Source organism: Lissotriton helveticus, chromosome 1_1, assembly GCF_964261635.1.
Source record: "Lissotriton helveticus chromosome 1_1, aLisHel1.1, whole genome shotgun sequence".
NCBI lineage: Eukaryota > Metazoa > Chordata > Amphibia > Caudata > Salamandridae > Lissotriton > Lissotriton helveticus.
The window spans coordinates 1,519,299,169-1,519,307,779 of record NC_136057.1 but is presented as its reverse complement, the minus strand read 5'-3'; positions in this window follow the sequence as shown (position 1 = coordinate 1,519,307,779).

Genomic DNA, 8,611 nt, shown 5'->3' with positions numbered 1-8,611 from the left:
AAAGTAACCTCTAACCCTGGATTCCGGAGTAGCATGCTACTCACTGTAAAGTGCTTCAAATCTGAACAATGCAAACATTCACCCCCAGTCACAAAGGTCTGGGTTTAATGCATCATTCTTTTGCTCACCGCACCACCCCAGTGGATTAAATCCAGATCCTTTTGACTGGGGGTGAATGTTTGCATTGTTCAGCATTCCGTCCATCATTTGTTCCTTTTGATCATGTGATTGGTGTCAAGAGAACTAAAAAACTGAAGCTGGTAGCAGGGAATTTTCAGACCATGAATAGAGGTGGGAATTAAATGGGTAGTTACGTACACCTATAAAAAACAAGCATTAAAAATGCAATAGTTCTCGCCTTTTATTAAGTTAAAGCCATTTGCTTTGCTATACAATACCATTAGCAAAGCAAATGGCTTTAACTTAACCAAAGGCGAGACCTGTTGCATTTTCAATGCTTGTTATATAATGCAGGAGCTTGGGCTACTGCCCACTTTTGTAGTGTAGTTCCTATCTTCCCAATAGGCTCTGCGCATTGGAATAATACCTAAAGCAGTAAAGGCCTAGGCCAGACGTTAACTAGGTCTACTACTGTCGATACTAGACTTAAGTTTTGGGTTTGCCAGCGTAGCTCAGAGTGCGCTAGAAACTTTCTCGAATGTTCAAGGAGGAATTAACTTCCCTGATTAGACAAGAAGGGATTTAGTTTCTGACAACCATAGAACATGACAACTTTGCTCTCCCCTAATCAAGAGTCAATCTCGAGAGTCGTGTGAACAAAAGGCAAATTATTTTACTCAGTCAGTACGTGCATTCTTAGTCTCATCAGAATGTAGAGAAAAGGAAGAGACGGGCGTGTTCAATAAAAAGGTGTTATTTATTGATCAGTCTCTTTTCTCATACAAGAGAAATGGATCGATATTATTGCAATACTTATAGTTAAGTAAAGTGCATACATTAAAAGCAATAGTATAAAGTAATACTGTAAAAACATTGATATGGTTTCTAAGCCATATGATGTTTAAAATGAATAAAATATATTTACATACACATATACATTTGACTAAACGTACTCAACTGGTGTTTCTAAATACGCCTACCCCGTGTACCTGACCTAAGCCTAATACGTGGGCGGGAATAGAAAGTTACAGTTTAAGTTAAGTTTGTTTTTGCCAAGTGAATAACTAAAGAATTCTCTGTGAGGGGTTATTCAGTTCTGTACCTGGAAGTTAGGATGAATGAGGAATGGTATCTCTTTCTCTGGTCTCGATATTCCAGGCTGCCTGCGAGGGCTGCCCAGAAACGCCGGTGCTGGATTCTCGGCAGGAGAAAGCAGCGCGTCTCTCAGCGCGTCAGGAAGGCGGGGCTGCTGCCAGCGGGGTCTGCTCTGCTCTCGGCTTCGGCAAGTATGGCTGCTCCGTCTCGTCACCACGCGTGTGTTTGCATATGGCAAGATCGGTAATATTTATACCTTTAAGGTGCCGAGATTGACGTAAGGATGGACATAGATACGTCAATAAAGATGTCATACGATTTGCTCGTTAGCACATTCTTTTACTAAAGTTCTCGGTGAAATCAAAACAATGGCCGCAGGGTTTTGCCCAGGTTGTCATAGGTTTGATTTGTTATGAGAACTCCGTATGCCTTATCAGGGGCTGGAGGAATATCGCTTGTCTAATTAGATCGCAAGCGTTATGACCTAATCAGATAACACGTTCCTGTGCCGTAGTGTGACTGCGTCAGATAACGGTATCTGCATCATGGGGAATTTCTGCCTCATGGGCTGACTGCTAGTTAACTTGTTGGTTTGTTTAACTAGAATAGGGTCAGGAATAGGGGGATCGATTCAGAACCGATAGGAATACATGACACTTTCTTGCAAGTGTATATTTTTTATGAATTGGAATATGATTTGAGAAGGCTGGCATAATCATTTCTTCGCCATGAGGGCACTCCCTGACAAACTCCGGTGGCCAGTCTTTTTCAGCTAAAAGGATGTCATAGCCTTTGGAGAGGTTATCCCAAAATAGACCCCTTATTTTCCTAGTCTTATCCCCCTCTATACGTAATGTTATTTCGTATATTTTATGAGGTTTGCTAACTCTGGTGTCTGCAGTTTCCACCTGAATGTATTCATTCGTGTCCACTGTCTCCAGATGATTCATCAGGATCTTGCGAGCTATGCTCACTTCTGCTGCGCTGTCTAGCATTGTCTGAGCACACTCTCCGTTTTTCAGCTGTGTCCTCAGGATCCTCGGCATGTTTGACTATTTTAATGTTGGCTACCTTCTTTTTTGGAAATTGTAGTTTTTTACTTTGATGAGCAGGTTCCTTGTCTTTGGACTTGACGTGCTCTTCCCTGTGTTCTGACCGTCCTCTTCTTTCCGGTTTCTGCGAGGAAGTCTGAAAAGATTGAGAGGGACGTGTATCAATATCTTGATATCTATCAGGTTTCTTCAAATTATCCCTATTTCTAAGGTTGTATCTTTTTTCAGAGGGCTCCCTCTGGGGAGACTTGTGTCCTTGGTCCGGAGATCTTTCTCTCCGCCGAGGAGACTTTCCTCTGGACTGGAATCTTTTTTCTTTGGGAGTGGATTGTTTATTTCCATCCCAGCTCTTTTTTGGAGTGTTTAAATTATTTTTAATAAATATTTTCTCAGGATTTTCAGTTAGTTGGGGTTTTACTGGTTTCCCACCCAAACTATCTCTTCCTAGTTCTTCATAGGATTTTTCTATGATTCTGGCAAGTTCAAATGGTTGTTCTGCTATATCTGTTTCTTTCAATTTCTGGCGGATCGCCACAGATGCTGCTTCTCCTTTTATATTAGATAATAATAAAGTTGAGACCTGCTTGAAGTCTTTCAGTAATTTCATACCCAGAGTTAAAGCAGGCTCTGGACCGTATTCATTTTGAATTTGTCTTAGCACATCTGGTATTACCACCATGGACGGAACACCATGTGTTTTTGTGTAAATGGAAGCAAAGACTGTGCCCCAAGTGTCACAGTCCTCCACATGTGGTGCGATCCCCATTGGAAGACAGATAGTCAGAATTCTGTGTTTCTCAGTAGGGGTAGTATCCGGAAATACTGCCTCTATTTGAGTGATTTTTTTGTGCTAACCAGAATGGAATTTGTTCCCGTTTTGTGGGTACTTTACCCAGACACGATTGTATGTTCTGTGGTGTAATTTTGTTTGTGTTCCCCTGATGAGGGGTCAGCTGTGGAATGTTAATAGCTGGTTGGACTGTTGAAATACGCATTACATATTGGACTAATTGTCTATGTATTTTAATCAGTTGTTTTAACTGTACTAAAAGTTCTGGTATTGACATTTTTTCAATGTCGGGATGTGGTGTGTAGCTGGCTAGAACCGGCCACGTTGCTCCTGGTCTGGTGATGTGATTATTATGTTTTAGGACGCCTTTAAACCAGAGCAGGTGCCCTTGGTATTTTAATGGGATATCCACCTCCTCGAAGGGAGTGTAGTTATCCGGAGGTTCCTCTATTTTGTAATATTGGAATTCATGTGTGACGGCGTTTGCTGCTGGAAAGTTTATCCATGAAAAGAATACCTCTGTCTGCCGATATTCATGTGCCTCAATTACAAATATGACTGTACCACCTCTCGATGTTAGTCCATTCTCTATGAGTTTAAGAGTTATAGTTTTTCTTATATTGACCGGAATGAGTATTGCATTCGGGTCGGACTGCAGGAGACTATTGTCATCCTCTAGGAGACGAGCTGCTATTCTAGCTGCCTCCCTTTCTTCTTCACCGTCTGACATTTTACTGACAGGAAGGTTTTTTGTTGCAGATTAAGTTTTCAAGGAAACAAAGATTAGGTGCACAATATTTTGGAACACTGTATCCTTCAACATTGAATAAACCAAAAACTATACATAGAAATCTCTTCCTACTAAGTTCCGGCGGATTTTAACCTTTGACCCACTCCAGACGTCTTTGGAGTATTTACGGGAGAAAGGGTCTGTGTGAAAAAGCACGACTGAGTTACTCTAACGTCTTGCGTTAGATTTATCGCCTTACCAAACGTTGGGCGCCATGTAGTGTAGTTCCTATAGTCCCAATAGGCTCTGCGCATTGGAATAATATCTCCAGTAGTGTAGACGTAGGACTGAGGTTAACTAGGTCTCTACTGACTATATTAGACTTAAGTGTTTGCCAGCTAGCTCAGAGTTCACTAGAAACTTTCTCGAATAAGCGAGGAGGAGTTTAACCTCCCTGGATAGACAAGAAGGGATTTAGTTTCTGACAATCATAAAACATGACAACTTTGCTCTCCCTGAATAAGAGTATATCTCTAGAGTCGTGTGAAAACAAAAGACAGCTATTTCACTCAGTCAATAAGTGCGTACTTAGTTTCACCAGATTGCAGAGAAAAAGAGAGACGGGCGTTTTCAATAAAAGGTGTTATTTATTGAGCAGTCTCTTTCCTCATACAAGAGAAATGAATTGCTACAATTGCAATACTTGTAGTAAAGTAAAGTGCATACAGTAAAAGCAGGATTATGAAATAATACTGTAAAAGCATGGATATGGTTTCTTAGCCATATGATACTTTAAAATGGATAAAATAGATACATACATATATACATTGACTAAACGTACTCAACTGGTGCTTCTAACTACGCCTACCCCGGTGTACCTGACCTAAGCCTAATACATGGGAGGGAGTAAGTAAGTAGCAGTTTAAGTTAAGTTTGTTTTGCCAAGAATCTGACTCAAGAATTATCTGTAAGGGTTTAGTCAGTTCAGTACCTGGGTATTAGAAGGCAGGAGGGCTGGTATCTCTCTCTCAGGACTCGGTGTCCCAGTCACCCGCAAGGGTAAGCTGGAAACGCCGGAGTCTGGATTTCTCGGCAAGAGAAAAGACAGCGTATTTCTCAGCGCGTCAAAAGGGAGGGGCAGCGTCCGTGGGCTCTCGCATCAGCTGGGCTCTCGGGCAAGTAGTCGCTGCTCCAGATTCACCACCACCGCGTGTTTGCTTAAGGCAGCGTTGGTATATTTATACCTGAAAGGTGCCGGGGTTGACGTAAGGATGGACATAAGACGTCAATAAAGATGTCACTAAGGACTGGTCGTTCTGACAGTGCTTTACAGGAGTTCTCGGACGAAATCAAAACAAAGCAGCAGGGATTTCCCAGGTTGCTGGAGGCTTGGGGATTTGTTTAAGAACTCGGTGTGCTTTCTAGGGGGCTGGAGGAATAGGCTTGCTTAATGTGACAGCATGCGCTATGACCGAATTATGAAAAGGGTTTCTGTGCCGTTGCAGGGATATTATTGATTTATAACCGGACAAGGGCAAAGAATAGGATATTGATTCAGGTACCTAGATAAAACACACTACACATTGTGCTCTCACTGTCAAGAAGTGGCAAGGTTGGAGGTAATGTAAAATTAGTTATGAGGTGCAAAAAAAAAAAGAGCCGCAGAGCTTCTGGTTGTGAGCTCCGTGGTACTGGGAAGGGTAGACGGGACAGAAAGTTATGGGACACTTCAGGAACTGATGGTGGGCCCCGGGGGAAGCAAAGTAGCAGACTAGTCTTCCCCAGGGTCTTTCGTGCAGGAAGGGCTAGGCTGGGGTTAGGGGTTGGGGTTAGGGAGGGGTATAAGATTACAGGGGAGGAAGGCAACTTCCTCTTCCTGTATTCCGGCACCATCGGGAGGGATTAGGAGTTTGTTAAGGACCAGCCGCCCACCCTACAGTTTTTTAGGGGTGGAGGAGCTGGGTCGGTAGAGTGTGCCAGTTTAGGACAGGTCACCCATCCCTCAGGGAGGAAGAGTGAATGATGGGGGGGCCGGATGCATGAGTGCAATGGCAGGTGACACAGGGGAGCATGCTCGAAGAGAAGTGAAGAAGTGGATGAAGAACTGAAAGGGTCATGGAGTGGAATGAGAGGTGAGTTGGGAGCTACGTGAAGGGAGTGACTGGATGAAAAGGTTGATGTTGGGGATTGTTATGGTTAATTGATCTTTATTGGTTATGTATTTTGTGTTGGGCAGCCTGGTCCTAATAAATGACTTTTTACGCTTAACAACAGCGTGGAGTGGTTATTGCATGAACACTGTTCGGCCAGCTGGTGAGACCTCCGCCCTTGGCGTAACGAACCTGCACATGTGGGATCCCTACCATTTTGTTGGCTCCTGAAGCGTCCTGTAAATTTCTGTCCAGTCCACCCTTCCCAGTACCACGGAGCTCTCAACAGGAAGCTCTGAGTTGGCGTCTAACACGACTGGGATCATATTGAAATAATGTCCCCACCCCGGGATCATAATAAAAGCACCTGGAACTTTATTTGTCCAGACCATCCAAAGGAACCCCGTTCTACGAAGAGAACGACTAATAGATAGGGCTTTTTATATCGAAGAACACCCCCCGCGCTGAGCACTTTCTGCCCACCAGCTCTGCAGAACATCCACCAGAGGGAGGTGGTCACTCTATTCCCTGCCCATCTCCATTCTAAAAAAACGTGCATAAACAAGGTATTCATTCATCATGGCTTCCTGACGAAGGCTGTATAGCCGAAACGTGCGTAGGTCACAATCGGTCACAATCTATAAACCATGTTGTACTTGCACATGTTCCAATCCAACAACCCAAGTTGTACATGAAATTCAGTCTTCATCTATCTCACCCCCTTGTTACAAGCCACAAGCAATTAGAATTATCGGCCTTTAAAAAAATTGTGATTCATGATGAAATAAATGTGATTCTATGTAGGCTACAAAAATATAATTCATCATAACTGAAATCTGTATTCATAGTTGTCTACATAGACATAGCAGAATTTATATGAATATGCACATTCAATAGGCTTGTTTTTCCCTACAAACCATTAAATTAATATGAATTCAAAATAGAAGGATGAGTGAAGTAGTGTGGCTCACTGGTTAGAGGCGGCAGACCCGAGAGCAGAGGACGGCCCGGGACCAGAGTTCGATTCCCGGCGCGGCAGGTTTCTGGACCAGGGTCAGCGGACTCGATAATTCTCGCCTCGGTGCCCACTCTGATCAGCGATCACACTCGGCAACTCTGGGCATTAGCTTGCCTCATCTTCACTAACGGCCCCACCAGACCGCCGGGGATGCCTGGTCTCACCCTGGAGATACCCATTAAGGGACCATCTCTCAGGGAAGCCAGGAAGGGTTTCGCAGCGGTCGAAGCGCCTTGGGACCCTACGGGTAAGTAGTGCGCTATATAAATGCCTATACATTTACATTTACAGTGTTGAAGTGTGACTGAATACTAAACTTGTTCTATTACATTTCAGATGGAAGAAGAAATTGTTTAAAAAATATTTTAAATAATGAAAATATCTTTTGGATCATGTATTTATTAATGTATATTGATTATGCCTTTGCATTTCCAGTCTTTTGATATTAAAAAATTGTGTTCAATACAGATTTTGATATGGGTTTCTGTATTTACATTTTCCCATATTTTCATTAATTGCCCAAGTGGTTAAATATACAATTGTGGTAGAGGAACACAACCATCTGTCATAGATCCCGTTGCCTAGCCCTCTAATCTGTAACTGCTGGATACTTTGTCATCAGCAGGGCTGCCCTTTCATTGATCAGAGAGTGTTTCTCTTAAAATTATTTTAAAGGCAAAGCAACACATGCAGAGACTTCTGATTCCTAATCATGCTATTCTAAATGTACCCATAATTGTAAAACCGCGCTTGTTGCATAGCAATTTTTTTTTGCATATTTAAGTGAAAACATGTTCTTTTATGATGCACATATTATTCAGGTTATTTCATATGGCCTCGTATTTTTCAATGTTTCTTTTTGATTTTGTTTCTATTTTAAAACCAGATTGACACCCACCACATAGTATGCAGTTCAATTTTGCAATATTTATTTATTGAGCAAAAATAGTTCTTATAGCTTACATAACGACCTGAATTAGCTTTTGGGACATGTATAATGTGTATTTGTATTACCTAAGAGAACAGGTGTAATTGTTAAAACACATAACTTGCATTGTGTACACACTACACGCTGCGCAATGGTACATGAGTGTTTTGTGAAGGATGACATGCAGTTGGGGCCTAGCCATCTGCATTCAAGGTGCGGGGTTGCACGTTCTTTACTTCCCCAAGCTATGCCCTCACCTTCCACCACTCGCATGCAAAACAGCAATGTTTTTTTATTTTTTTATTCTTGTCCTCATTCACCTCAGTTTCTAATGTCTAGTACCTTAGCCCTCAAGTGCGAGAGAGAGACCGACCTCAAACGGGCATCAGAGCTAGACATTTCCCTCCTGCAGGTACATCTCTCTCAGAGTGCCTGATTTACGGCAGCTGCATCGAATGGAAGGGGTGGGGGGATATTACAGCACAAACAGAGAGTTATGTAGGTGTAATCATTGGGTAAAGTCACTTATCTCCTCCATAACCCTTACTTTCCACTACCCCAGCCCATTTTTGCAACATAACTCAAAATCTTTTCTTCTTGGAATCTTTCCCTAATAGGTTAATTTTAGACATATAAAACATGGAATCTAGCCACTCTGAGTGTTGAGGTGGGGGTTATCTCGCCTCGTTACGACAGATTTCTGTTCTGGCCAATAGAATTGCATAAAA